The sequence below is a fragment of the Coptis chinensis genome, chromosome 2, assembly GCF_015680905.1.
Source record: "Coptis chinensis isolate HL-2020 chromosome 2, ASM1568090v1, whole genome shotgun sequence".
NCBI lineage: Eukaryota > Viridiplantae > Streptophyta > Magnoliopsida > Ranunculales > Ranunculaceae > Coptis > Coptis chinensis.
The window spans coordinates 94,176,020-94,189,416 of record NC_141457.1 but is presented as its reverse complement, the minus strand read 5'-3'; the positions used below and the strand labels follow the sequence as shown (position 1 = coordinate 94,189,416).

The window sequence follows — 13,397 nt, the reverse complement described above, 5'->3', positions numbered from 1 at the left end:
TTTCGTCATGTTTATCTTCTTAAGAGTAAGGATGATAGTTTAGCTAAATTTATTTCCTTTAAAACTGAAGTTGAGAACCGGTTAGACAAGAAAATAAAAATAGTTAGGTCCGATAGAGGAGGTGAATATTCCGGGTCCTTTCAATAAATTTTGTGAAAATAATGGTATTGTACATGAGACCATCGCCCTTATGCTCCCTAATCCAATGGGATAGCGAGAGAGGAAAAATAGGACTCTCAAAGATATGATCAATTCAATGATCAATAGCTCGGGCTTCTATGAACCTATGGGGGAGGCTTTGCTAACGGCCCTTATATTCTGAATAAGATACCTTTTAAAGACACGATAAAACTCCATATGAGATGTGGAAAAATAGGACAATCAATTTATAGATTCTTTAAAGTGTGGGGGTGTTTGGCTAAGGTATCTATACCAACACCCAAGAGGACTAAACTTGGCCCTAAAACTGTAGATTGTGTCTTTATTGGGTATGCATGTAATAGCAAAGGTGCCTACTGTGTTTTAGTCTTCAAATCTAAAAATAAATTTGTTGATGATAATACCATTATTGAGTCTAGGGATCTTTGTCTTTTTGAGGATAAATTCCCATTTATTGAGAGAGATCGAGGGACTCCGAAGTTCTTCTACACTTGCTCCTAGAGTTCGAGATGATTCTTCTTCACAAGATGAAATTGAACTCGAGGAGCAAGAGACCTAGGACTAACACCTCTTTTGGACCTCGATTTCCTTACTTTCTTAGTAGAGGAGGATCCTCGACCTATTCAGAGGCCATGTCATCTTCTCGATGCGATTTTTTGGAGAGAGGCCATTCTAAGTGAATATGAGTCCATTATAACCAATAACACTTGGGAGCCGGGTTGAGTTGCCCCGGTAGTAAAACTATTGGAAATAAATGGTTATTTAGAAAGAAACTTAAAGGCGAGATGGATCCATTGATAAATATAAAGCGAGATTAGTAGCAAAAGGCTATAAACAGAGAGAAGGGTTTGATTTCTTTGATACCTACTCTCGCGGACGAGGATTACATCTATCGAATGTTAATAGCCTTTGCTTCTATTTCAGTAATCTCGTGAATTCACCAAATGGACGTTAAAAACGCATTTCTAAATGGGGAATTACAAGAGGAGATATATATGGATCACCCGGAAGGGTTTGTTTTAGAAGGCCTTGAGAGAAAAGTTTGTAGGCTAAAGAAATCTCTTTACTGGACTCAAACAAGCTCCTAAACAAAGGGCATGAGAAATTTGATAGTGTGCTAATCTCTAATGGTTTTAATATTAATGAGGCAGATAAATGCATTTATTGTAAATTTGAGAAACAATCTGGTGTAATTATCCGCTTATATGTGGATGACATGTTGATCATTGGAACCAGGTTTAGAGACCGCCAATATGACTAAATCTTTTTGAGTAAGCATTTTGACATGAAAGATTTGGGTATTGCCGATGTCATTCTTGGCATTAAGATTGTGTATAATTCTGATGGAATTACTTTGTCTCAATCTCATTATGTAGAGAAAATGCTTAAAAGATTTAATCAATTTGATCGTGGTGTACTGCGTAACACCATATGATCCTAGTATACATTTGACAAAAAATACTTTGGATTAGGTGTATCTCCCTTTAGAGTTTTCTAGGGTTATAGGTAGTCTCATGTATCTTATGAACTGCACTAGACCGACATAGCTTACGCGTGTAAGCAAACTTAGTAGATACACCATAAATCCCAAGCAATGAGCATTGGGATGCTCTTATCGAGTATTGAGATATTTGAAATACACTTCAAATTATGGTGTTCATTATGGCGGATATCCAACCGTGCGGTTTGAGGGGGTACAATGATGCCAATTGGATTGCTGATTCTCGTGAATCTAAATCCACTAGTGGCTATGTGTTCACTATGGCGAGGGGCAAAGGTGTCTTGGAAATCATCTAAGCAAACTTGCTTTCGTCTGCTCCACTATGGAATCGAGTTTATAGCTTTAGACAAAGCTAGTGAGGAAGCAGAGTGGATCGGGGAATTTTTGTTGGATATCCCGCTTTGGCCTAAACCCGTTCCACTGCTCTCTATTCATTGTGATAGCCAAGCCGCTATCTTGAGGGCCAAAAATACTTCCTATAATGGGAAATCTCGACATATTCGTCGAAGACATAACCTTGCGGCGGCAGCTTGTTAAGAGATGGGATCATAGCTATTGACTTTGTGAGGTCAAAAGAAAATTTATCGATCCTTTAACTAAAAGGCCCTGGCTAGAGAGCTGGTTTTTAGTACATCGAGGGGGATGGGGCTAAAGTCTATTAAAGACTAATTGCCTATTTAATTAAATCACCGATAACTGACACCCAACCTTCGTGAATGGAGATCCCAGGATCAAGGTTCAATGGGGAAACAAGTTATCCGTGGTGATTTGTGGGGGTACTACACCTAGAGTGAAAACTCTGTACCCATCCCTATGATGTAGTAGTACCTACTGTATCTTTTAAAGGATGAGTGAATACTCTTAATGCTTTCTATAGCTGGTTTTTCCAGTGGGGTGTAATGATACAGTACACTCCTGATAGAGGCACCTATATGAGTGAGGAAGTAAAAGCCGCTTCCTATGAGAACTTATAGGCTTGTTCTCTAGAGCACTCATGAAACCTGGGAAGCTCATGGCTATACGAGCACAACTGAGGGAACTCTATGATGATTTTTGAAGTTATGTGTGTTATTTTGTTGACTAGGCTTACATATAGGTTGAAGCAGTTCAAGACTAAGGTCACCGGGTCAACTAGTAATCCCCATTGGACAAACACCAAGCCGAAGGTTCAAGTCGTATGACACCTTGACCCATTCATAACTTCTTCATACTCGGACATTCTTGTTTTGTTTTTTTTTTCTTACGTTTCTTAATAATTCCATTCATGTGGGGATTGTTGGAAATGTGAATGAATTTGTGTCCTCATGGGTTTGAACCCATGACCTTTTGTATCTACTACACTCTAATGTGGGGGGCTTTAGTCCCACATTGGTTACTAAACTTAAGACTCTTAAGTTTATATTGGTTGTGTCCTTATGGAGGGATAGTGTAGAGAGATATAAGGAGGTGCTGTACACACAAGGCCTCCTTGGTTTGGGGGCTCTCGGGAGGTGGGAGCTCCAGAAAACCTTAGTGCGCGTGTGCCCACACACACGTCGCGCGCAGGGGGGGGTGCAAATCCACCCAATTGGGCTTCGCGTGGGTGCGAGTACTAGATCTTCTTTCCAAAACAAAACTGTAACCGTTTCAATATCTTTCCTTCCTTTCTTATTCGAGTCAACACGTTTTTTGCTCTCGCTGGACGTGACTCTCGCCTTGAGTGGCGAGTGGCAAACCTATAAATCAAAACTCTCTCTTGTTTAACAGGAGAGCTGAACACAGCTTATTGTTTGTTCTTAAAAATCAAAAACCTTGTCTGGAGTATCTTTGAGAGTTTCTACTGGAAAGGTCATTCATCATTGGTGACGCTTCGTCCATTGTTGTATCCTCGGGAGACGACGGCAGGTCGGCAAAGAACCATACCGGCGGCGTTTTTCGTCTTAAGGAATTTGTGCCGAGCACAATCCTCAGTGATAAGTTTTACTTGCTTTATTATTACTGTTTTCGATACTAGATTATTACACAAGGAAACCTTTGGGATTTTTTCTCTCAAATTTCAACTCTTAAACATCAATTAAATCATCTCCGTTCCCTCCCTATGGATAATGAAAACCTGTCTCAAGTAAAGTCTATTTCTAATTTTATTAATACCTTACACGCTAAAGAAGAGGATTAATGGAGACAGAACTCTAGATTAACTATACTTACAGATCAACCTTTCCATGTTACTGCTTATGTTAGAAGGAGTAGAAATAAAAATGATAAATTGCAAACTGATTCAGGTGATTGGCTTCTTAAAAGGGAAGACATAGCTGATTACCGCAAATCACTCTTTCTCCTCCCTTTCGATTCTTCCTCAACTCAGACTATCTCCTGCCTCAGATGACTCTCTAATGGATATATCTAACTTATTTGATTGTCGTATTACACCTTCTACTCTTCTAGTAATGATTTCCTTACTTCTTGTCTATCAAGCAAAAAAAATTACATTCCCCATATCTTCTTCTTCTCTCTACAATGAAAACCTATAACTAACTAAACTACATTACAATAACAAGAGAGAAGAAAATAGTAAAGGGGAAGAAGAAGATGACAAGAAAATGAGTCAAGTTTCTTCACATTATTTTCCTAATATTCTAAGGCATGAAGAGCTTGTTTCCACATTTGCAACGCCAAGCTTCAGGATAATATTCAAGAGTCATACTTCGACCTGGTTGAATAGGAACATGTACTGGTTTACAAGGTGAACATCTTCCACACTTAGATCGACAACTCGGTGGTGCCGATCCAAGTCTCCCAAGTCTTCTTCGACCCATAACTAGCTCCATCATCTCATTCCTTCTTCCTTCTTCTCTCTCATGCACCACCACATCATCACTCATACTTAACTCACTGTTTGAGCTTATTGATCAATTTTATGTCTTGACTTGTTTCAGCAAATGGCACCTGCGAAGCAAGCAAAAGTCATTAAAGAATTTCAGAAGGAGTCGTCACAAATGGACATGATCAGAAGATCCTCCTTTCCTGTCATGCACCATTTAAATGCTTCTAAGTCAATTATCATGTGGTTGTCCAAGTATTCCTTATATGAAAACAGGACGTTTTACATATTATAAAATGTTCCAAAATGAGTCAAGATTTGGCAAATCAACGACAATGTTCAAAAGATAAAAGCTTTTATTGAGTTGTTTATATCTCGCCATAGCTTTCTTTGAGCCACTTGGCATTTAGTGCGTCTCGTCATGAAGATTTGGGCATAATTTTCTGATCCAGAAAGTCGTTCCATAGTACCACCTTAGGATTTATTGGTGTCAAGCCATCCAAAAATCTTATAGTAGTTTGGGATTTCTGAGGATACTACAGAAATGTTGCCTTGTTATCAGGTTTTGTTAAGAAGTCATTGCATTGCTCTTTATTTATGATTCTTTTTTGCAGATTGAGATGCTATCAGAATCAACTGATGAAACTTTGGACAAAGATGAGGCGGAGGAGGAAACAGAAGAGCTCACCAACTAGGTTAGCAAATACCTAAGTCATCAGTCTTTTCAATATCCTACAGTTACATTTAATAGAATACAACTATTATCTTTATGTGGATTCACATGTTTTGTCTGTAGGTGCTTGACGAGATTGGTGTAGATATTGCTTCACAGGTTGGTCTTTCGATTGTTGATGACGTCCCCTTGCTGGATTTGGCCATATTTTAATATTCCTAACTCATCGGTATAATTAACAGTTATCTTCAGCTCCTAAAGGTTGGATCTCATCCAAGAAGGTTGAAAATGTTGTCCCGGCAAGGTAAGTTTCATCAAGCCATATATTTAACACCAATTGGGGACTTATTAACAATTGGAAAGTGCACTGCCCTAGTTGACTTAAAGTTGCATCTACTATTATGACGTTGTTATATAATCATCATATTCTTTTCATTTTAATTGATTGTGGAACATGAAGGTCTGGTTCTACTGATGTTGAAGATCTTGAGAAGAGGTTGGCTTCGCTTCGTCGCATCTGAACCATCAAGTATATCGAGTACAAGACCCCACATTTATGTAAAATAAGTAAGAAATGAAGTGAGTGCATGAAAATGTGATATTTATTCACTACATACATATATGTTATCTCTCTCTGTAAAATTTGAAGTGAACTGGGTGCATGCCATAACCATTTATAGTAGTAGAAGTGAACTGAAGTAAACTTTTTTTTCTTCGTGTGATGAATAGTAGTGGAAGTAGCACCATTAATTAATTAGAAACAAAATGAGCTGAAGTAATCACCCGCAACTTATTCATACGTTCATGTTTAATGAACAAGCTGCATTGGTCATCCAAGCTATGCACATTTACGGGGTTTTTAATCTTAAAAGAAGCTCTAGCGTGAATATTATGCCATGAGAAAATAAGAAAAATTGCATTCCCCTTATCAAATAATATATGTGACCATAATACAAAATATCACGATATATATCGAGATTTCAGATAAGGGCATCGAAATATTGCGATACTAATTTGGATATATAATAGTACAAATATCGACGATATTTATTGATATGTCGCGATATTTCGACGATATGTTTTGTACACGATATTGTCGGAGATAATTGGTGCTGGTGATTGCAAACCGACGAAGGAAAATAAAAAAAAAAACTACTCCTACAGTCCTACGGCTGATCCAAATTTGTTGAAAAGGAGATTTGCTGATGAATGGGCACTAGCTACTCGGAACATGACATACGAGGTGAGAGTTTCACCATTATTACAATTTACAAATTCAGTTTTGTATAAAGATATGTTCTTAGACCTATAGAATAATACTGTGAACCTCAGTATAGTCGTATAGATACATGATGTTAGGCTGTTAGCAAAATCTTTACTTGACTGGTATTGTTTTAAGATGCAAGCTATCTTATTATGAATCTTTACTTGACTGGTATTGTTACGATTATTTTTTGTAGAATGTGTATATACTTTTTGTAGGAATGCAAAAGTTAAATGTAAGTCAAATGCAAAGGTTCTGTTTACCGCAGAACAACAGTTTCTAGGGAATAGTTTCTCAATAATTCAGACACTGGAAGAACATAATTCTGAACAAAAAAGGAGGTTTCCAGGAAACATTTGAAGAGCCTAGACTGTATCTTGTCCGCTCTCGGTCTCTCGCACACTTCTCAAACTTAACAAGTGAGTTTTTTCCTCCACAAATACTTTCACATTTAATTGTATTGTTTTTTATCAGTTGGCATTTTATATGAAATACAGTGTTGATGGCACCTGTTCCTTTTGATCTCCTCATTCTCTTTTTTTGTTGGTTCAAAGTTACTCTCTTCCATTTGGGGTTATCTGTATTACGAAAATATACTGGGAGTTTGGGATCACCGGAGACCTTGTGTTTCACTTCATTAATAATTAGAACTTAATTATTTTCATTTGGTTTGAATTCCGGTTGAACCATTTACTTGTATTGGTCCTGCCAAGTTTTCCATGTCCTTTCAGTGAGTTCCATTCACTTGTGTATGTCCTTCTAGTTCAGTCTCATATTTATTTTTTCTAGTGATTATGCTATCTAGTTCCAACTAACGATTGAAAGGATCAAAACGATTTGATATCTGTCAGTAGGGAATGCTCTTTAGGTTTCTCCGTAAAAGTGCTGTGACGTTTCATCCCTTGATTAGATATTTTAACACTTTTGAAAATTCAATTGCAGAGCTCAATAAGGTAAACTTTCTTGTCCCCTCCCATCCATGATTATTTGCTTCGTGTCTAACTTTGCAACTCTAAATACTGTTATTTGTTTTAGCACTCATTTAAAAGTTTATTTTATTAATTTATTAGTAAGAATAATTCAAATAACCTGTTCATTGTTGGTGCAGTAGTGGAGTTTGATTTGTAGTAGTGGACTTGGGTTTTGATTCTCTTGAGTAGTTTTTTTCCTTATTTTACTATATGAGTATTTTAGGTATCTAGTTTAGGAAAGCGTCCTGCAAGTGAAGTGGCTGTCTTGATGGTTGACATTTTAATCGAGAGATCGAAAAGTTTGCGAGTCTCAGCCGTGAGGAGAGGTGGCGAACTGGTGACCAGGGAGGAGAGGAAAAGGATGGTGAAAGAACGTAGTGATGTGGGGGCATCTAGTTCAGGAAAGCATCCTGCAAGTGAAGTGGAATTTGTGAGGTCGGCGAAGCGGCCTGGAGGGGACACGGAGTTGTCGGGGATTATGACGCGGAGTTGTCGGTGAAGCGGCCTGGAGGGGACGCGGAGTTGTCGGCGTTGGAGAGGATGACATTGGCCAGTGCAAACGCCAAGCTGAAGGAGGAGCTGGCTACTGTAACTGAGTATGCCAAGAAATGCAAGGCCATTGCCAAGGAAGCACAGGACGCATACAATGCGCTCGGCAAATAGTATGAGGACCTAGAAACGACCTACCTTCTATTGAAGTGGAATCGAGAACGGGGCGCCCTAGGTACACCAGAGGAGGAAGTACCTGGGAATGCTGGCGATGTTTCGTCCACCAGCATTGTCGTTCCTGGATATATGTATCAGTCACAGTAGTGTGTAGAAGTGACTATCGTGGTCGTGGCTAAGGATATTTGTCTGCAATGTTATAAATAAAATATGATGATATAGTTAAGTTACGAATGTCTTAAGTGTTAGTTATATTCGCTCTGTGTTGCATGGGTACGCCTCTCCTTCCGCCGTGTCCCGTGTCGCGTCGTACCGACACCGACACCGACACGACACAGATACGTGGTCGGAGTGGTCGGAGGGATTTGAGAAAAAAAAAAACAACTTTTTTCATAGTCAAATTAGGAGGAAAGTTAGAAATTGTTTACATACCTTTATTTTAATAATCTGTTCTTTCTCTTCAGGTTTCCATTAATGACTTCAAGGTTCAAGCACCTGGTTTTGAGGTGAACCTGGTTTTGAGATCTATCGGATGAAGAAGAAGGGTTTTGACTTTAAACAAAAACTTTCTGTTGTGCCAAAGCACATCAATTTTTGTTGTCTTCAATTATCTAATTTAAGGCTGGCCGGCTGGGCCAGACTACAGTGGCCCAACTATGGGTTTTTGTTATTGCCAATACCCCACATTTTTGTGGATGCAAACCAATCCACGTTTTTTTGGACGCAAATCAGCCACGTTTTAAGCTAACATTTTGATATATTTTGCTCTTTTTTTTTTAAGAAACTATTTTGACTTGACCAAAGATTTAAGCATTTAAGGGGTATACTTATTGACTTGAATATATTTAGCTGCTTGTAAGTATCAAAAATTGATGTAAGGTTTATGACAATATTTTCATTAAAGAAATTTGATGTAATTATAAAAAAAAAATTATAGAAATTGTATGGAAATATATAATGTATATATTCTTTATGGAAATTTGACATAACTATAAAAATTTTAGCGAAAGTTGATATCATTCAAATCCACTGAGATATTTAGTAAAATTCAAGTGAAGGTCAGTATAGTTTCGAATTTCTATTTTACCATTTGTCTCGTTTCTCTGAACCATTAATCTTATTTTTTTTTGTTAGAGTTCTTGTAAGCAATCACAAAAGGGGTATGGAACCCCTCCTCACCTATATAAGAAAAGTGTGAGGAAGGGCTGAAACCTAACTAATAAGTCAGCCCTATTTTCTCCTCAATTTTTTCTTCTTGATTAACTATAATAATATTTCACTTTTTTTTCATTAGGGAATTGTTATAAGAACTCGCATTTAAAACTTAACTCCAAAAAAAACTAAAAATGATTAGTTAGAAGTTTTGGTGTAGATGTTCTCCACATCATAGAGATCAACCTCACAAGAATTCAATTCATTTGAAGATGTCTAATATCGTTAAAAATATTTAGTAAACTATGGAATTATCCACACTCGAGATTCTTAAAATTTGAAATAGGTGTTGGCAAAGTTAGACATACTCAATTATGGAATGACTAGCTCGCCTCAAATCAACCCTCAATTAATTTCGTAAGTAACCTTTGATAGCGGAGTTCAATTAAAGACATAATCAAGTTAAATTATAGTATGTTCAAGCTTGACTCAGATATAAGTTGTAGCACAACCAAGAACGATCGATATTATATTTTTGCTATCAATTTAGATCCGTGTTAGAGTTATATTGTAAGCCGTTAGATATTGTAAACAGACTATTTTCCTATATAATCTATGGTCCATGATCCATAATCACTTAATACTACGCGGTTAGAGTTGCTATAAGTTGTTCCTATATAATCTATGGTCCATGATCCATAATCACGAATACTATATGTCAGAGTTCTTGTAAGTTTTTGGACAGTTGGGACTAAGGGTGGAATTTGAGCCGAGCGGCTCGGGCTCAGCTCGTTTGTTTAACTATATGAGCCGAGCTCGAGCTCAAATTAAAGCTCGTGTAACAAATGAACTTGATGAAGCTCGACTTGTTTAACTCAAATAGCATATTTGTAGAGTAAAATGACCAAGCCACTCGAGGGCTTGGCTAGGGCTCGGCTTTAAGCTCTACTCGAGCTTGCTCATTTAACTATATGAGCCGAATTAGAGCTAAATTGAAAGTTCGTGTAATTAACGAGCCGAGCTTGAGCATGGTAAAACTCGGCTCGTTTAGCTCGAATTCCACTCTTAGTTGGGACACTTCTAATTAAGCTATAAACATATTATTTTCCTATATAAGAAAAACCAATATAAAAAATCAATGACTTAGAAAAACCAAACACAATCATTTGTTATTGGGTGTACACAAAGATGAAATTAGTACTAGAAGGTGGGAGCATAGGATATCTCCACTTGTAAGTAAGTAAACAACTAATTTTTAGCCTTAGATGAATTATGATCCAATGGCTGCCCAAAGCCCATTTTGTTTTGCCCTAAATCCGGCCTCTTTTGTTTTGCCCCATAAAAGCCGTAAAAGCCAAAGTAAGAAACAACAAATAGTATTTGATCTTTCTATTTGAAGCCGCCAAAAATGGAGACTAAAAACAACAACCAAAGTTAAAGTTAATGCCCTCTTCAATTTTCAATTGCAAACCGACCCTACCACTAACAAAGCTTGAGTAGTTCTTAAGGTATTTAATAACTAAACTCAAATAAATGTCAAGCTCAAGAGCACCAGCAGCTGAAGGAGGAGCAGGAGATGATAAGCTTATACTTTCTCCTCTTTGGAATCACGTTGAGAAGATAAGCAAGGCTCCAGGTGGAGGAGGAAATTACAAGGTTAGATGCAAGTTCTGTTCGAAAATATGGAGTGGTTCATATTCAAGAGTGAAAAACATTTTCTTGGAGAAGGAGGTTTTGGGGTTAAAGAATGCATCGCTGATCCACAAACACCGAAGATCTTCAAAACAGAGCATGAAAATGCTCTTAAAAAGGCTATGTCGAATGCAAACTAAATCAGCTTCAGTTCCATTACCGCAAGTTCACGATGGAACGGGTATGAAAAAACAAGAATGTGCGACACTTCAATAAGGAAGTCATTCAATCTCACCGAAAGGGACGTTTTGGATCAGATGATTGCTAGAATGTTCTATGCTTCAGTCTACCATTCAATCTCAGCCGTTCTCCATATTTTAGAGATGTGATAATGTATGCATGCTCACACAACCTGAAAGGTTACACTCCCCCTTCATATGATAGTCTTGAATAACACATCTTACTAGAGAGAAAGAAAAAATATTGAAAGGATGATGAGCAAACATCAAAACTTTATGGAGTAAGATGGGGTTAGTCTTGTTTCGATGGTCGGATGATGTGCAAAGAAGGCCACTTATAAATTTTGGCAGTTTCTCCAAGTGGTCCTATGTTTTTAAAATTTGAAGATGCAAGTGGGGAGTATAAAGATACAAAGATATATGGGTGCTTTGTTTATGAAAGAAATTCATGAAATTGAAATGGAGAAGGTGGTTCAAATCATTACCGATAATGCACTGTTTGTAGAATTTCTTTGGATTAGTTGTTGAAGCACAACATCCAAGTATATTTTTGGACGCCATGTGTGGTTCACACTTTGAACTTGGCACTCAAGAATATATGTGCCTAGCATTAACACCGCAGAAAATCAATGTGTGTTTGAATTATGTAAGTGGATTCTAGAGATTGATGAACAGTGAGGACGATTCGACACTTCATCAATAACCATACACTAGCTCTCTCCATTTACAAAAAAAATTGCAAAGCTAAAGTTGTTGGCGTGGCTGAAACACGATTTGCATCGACAATCCGGATGTTAGCAAGATTCCGAAGGTCAAAGATGGGTTAGAGCAACTAGTTATGTCGAGTTTTGGAAAGGATAGGGGTGGTCCAAATGCCGGAGAAGTCAAGCAAGATAAAGGAAAATATATTGAGTGATCGATTGGTGGGATAAAATTGATTACATTCTCGAAGTTCACTAATCCCATAGTTTCAATGTTAAGAGAATGTGACACGCATCAGCCTTTACTTTGCATCTCGCGGTAATGCGAGATGTGGGATTCGATGATTGAGAAGGTGAAAAAGCAATTTTCCGACATGAACAAAAGATGTGATAAGAGATAAAAGTAAATTTTATAATGTCGTGGAGGAGGTGTTGATTAGCGGTGGACAAAAGTAACACCCCATTGCATTGTATGGCTCATAGCCTCAATCCAAAGTATTACTGATGATGAATGGTCGATGCGGGTGTTGGTAGAGAACCTCCTCATGTGGATAGAGAGGTTTCGATTAATCGTGAGAATGCTTAGAAGACTTTTTCCAAATGATTTCAAAGAATTGTTGCTCGTGGCGAGTTTGGAAAGTTTTCTGCGGGCTAGGAGACTATGGAAAGTGGGAGGTTATGACCCAAAGAAGTCGAGAGAATCCTTTAGTGTGGTGGTCAACAAATGGGTCGAAAGCACTCCATCTTTGCAAGCTTTGGCAGCCCGGGCTTCTTTCCCAGCCATCTTCATCTTCGTGTTCGAGCGTAATTGGAGTACCTTTTCTCACATTCATACATTGAAATGCAATGGGATGGATTCCGAAAGAGTGGATAGCTTAGTTTTTTGTGCATTCCAATTTGCGACTATTATCAAGAAGCGGTGATGAGTACAAGACAGGGACCATCCAAGTCGGGATTCATTGGGTGAGAACTTGATGCTTGATGGACCTGTTTTACAAGATACTGAGTTGTACTTAAATGATGAAGACTTGGACCCCTCATCCTTTGAAGAAGGAGAGGAGTAACAACACATTTGAAGGTTTAAACCATGAACTTATCAAGTAAGTTACTTAATGTTTTATGATTTTATCATATAATGGCAGTCTTTTATGGATTCTTTTGGTGATAATTTTGCTAATGTTTATTTTGTTTTTGATGATGCAGAGTTGTCCGTGATCTTACATGTTGGCGTTGAAGGCTTGATAAGTTGATATGTATCTTTTTGAAGAAGGCGGTTTTATCCTTTTTTTGGTTTTCTTGCTGAAGCACCATATTGCAAACACTTGGTCAAGTGGTTAGTCATTCTAGAATCTGGATAGTTTTAGTTTATTGTTTTTTGAAAGGAGAAGAGTGGGAGACAATTATGAATTATGTTAGTCTTCTGCTCCCTTTACTTTTGAGCTGTGTTGCATACTTGCATGTAACAACTAACAATGTTAGTCACTTAGTTGTTACATGCAAGTCTAACAACTACAAGTATGTAACATTGTAAATTTGTAAGTATTTAGTATTGTAACCCTGTTCTTCGTTCTTCTGATGTTGCAATGTCATGAATGTATCATTTTGTTATATAAAATCACTTGGTTTATTTTCTTATGAC

The 13,397-nt window shown here is 37.6% G+C and overlaps 1 protein-coding gene, 1 long non-coding RNA gene and 1 pseudogene across 6 annotated transcripts in view; 1 reads left to right on the top strand and 2 right to left on the bottom strand.

Moving 5' to 3' along the window:
* Positions 1-5,924, top strand: part of LOC147519134 (vacuolar protein sorting-associated protein 2 homolog 2-like) — a 51,484-nt gene extending 45,560 nt beyond the window's left edge. For all 4 annotated transcript variants that reach the window (XR_015212009.1, XR_015212011.1, XM_086590824.1 and 1 more), the window contains one exon: positions 5,594-5,924. The gene's annotated coding sequence lies outside the window, so the exon portion shown is untranslated. The remainder of the gene's footprint in view (positions 1-5,593) is intronic.
* Positions 1-13,397, bottom strand: part of LOC147519130 (peptidyl-prolyl cis-trans isomerase FKBP62-like) — a 58,622-nt pseudogene that overhangs the window by 7,679 nt on the left and 37,546 nt on the right. The window lies entirely within an intron of this gene.
* On the bottom strand, positions 3,847-8,900 carry LOC147519133 (uncharacterized). The gene is made up of 2 exons (XR_015212058.1): positions 8,467-8,900; positions 3,847-4,585 (listed from the first exon to the last, which is right to left on the bottom strand). It is a non-coding gene; the product is annotated as an uncharacterized LOC147519133 (long non-coding RNA).